The 1,261-nt window shown below is 47.4% G+C and overlaps 1 pseudogene; it reads right to left on the reverse strand.

Moving 5' to 3' along the window:
- The window catches only part of LOC101644778, a 1,328-nt pseudogene extending 1,037 nt beyond the window's left edge, over nucleotides 1–291 (reverse strand).
- Nucleotides 292–1,261: the final 970 nt, after the last annotated feature.

Here is a 1,261-nt window from a genome sequence, read left to right on the forward strand (position 1 = left end):
TTCTCTTTTCTTTGCATCAGAAAGCACTTCAGACACTTGAGAAATCTGTTTAAACTTCCCTCCTTCATGTGGGGTCTTATCAGGATAGTACTTCAAGGCCAGTTTTCTGTAAGCATTTTCTCAGCGCTTTCTCGGTGGCACTGAGTTCAACCCCCAAACATCGTAGGATGTGGTCTCTTTCACCATTTTCTACAACTGTTGAGCAGGCTGAGCCGAGGTGGGGGTGCGGGAAGGAGCTGGTCTCTGTGTGCAGTTTGAGTAGCCGCCACTCCTCTACCTCTCTCGAAGCATTCTGGAAAGTTCCCCAGCCATGGTATTTTCAAAGGCTTCATATGAATGTGGGATCATGACTAAGGAAGGCTGAAGAAGCATTGGATGCATTTGAATTATGGTGCGAGTGAAGAATATGGAAGGTTTATGGATTGCCAGAAGAAAACACAAGTCTGTCTTGACAGAGCAGCCAGAAGGATTCTTAGACGTGATGGTGGCAAGGCTTCCTTTCGTGCTTTGGAAGTGGTAACAAGATAGACTGTTAGGGACAGGGAGTGATTACCCTTTCAATGGAAGGAGATCAAACACAAGGCTGTAATAACAAAGAGGCTTTATTATGCTAGCTTAAGCCAGGGCTCAGGTGCTTAACTACATGTACTGTCTTGGGCAAGAGCGCTGAACAAAAGAAATTCCGAAGTTTTTATTTACAAGGTATATGTTAAGGGGCGGTCCCAGTCCACTCCTCCCATCAGTCCGCTGATTGGCTTATTTAAGGTAGATTGGCAGGCTAGTCCTTTGTGTAGTTCCCGCGCTGGCCTTTTTGTCCTCCCATTGGCGGTTGGGCCCGTCGTCTCGCTCCCTGGTTGGCTAGCCTCACTTTCTGGGTATGTCCTACTTTGTACTGCTAGGAAATATGAAACCAAAGCCTGCCCGAGGTCCCAGAGCCAGTCCCAGAGGCAATCTGGACTACAAGACCAGTCCTGCTTGGTCAAAGAGAAGACAAGAGAAGTGAAAAAGAAGACGAACCCTGGGTGAATGGATCAGCACAGTGGCTGCAACAATGAACCTGCGGTAACTAGTCTGAGGGTTGTGCAGGACCAGACATTGTTTTCTCCTGTTGTACGTAGGGTTGGTATGAGTTTGTAGTAGTCACCTAATGTGGTGTCAATTTAAGGATTAAGAGTGTAGGGGTGGAGTCTAGGCTGTCAATCTGGAGATAGCCAGTGAGACATCTGTGTGGGCATGGCCTTCTCCTGAGAATTCTGGGAAA

This window comes from Echinops telfairi, unplaced genomic scaffold (genome assembly GCF_000313985.2).
Source record: "Echinops telfairi isolate 266 unplaced genomic scaffold, ASM31398v2 ScPeMD7_7457;HRSCAF=8495, whole genome shotgun sequence".
NCBI classification, from domain to species: domain Eukaryota; kingdom Metazoa; phylum Chordata; class Mammalia; order Afrosoricida; family Tenrecidae; genus Echinops; species Echinops telfairi.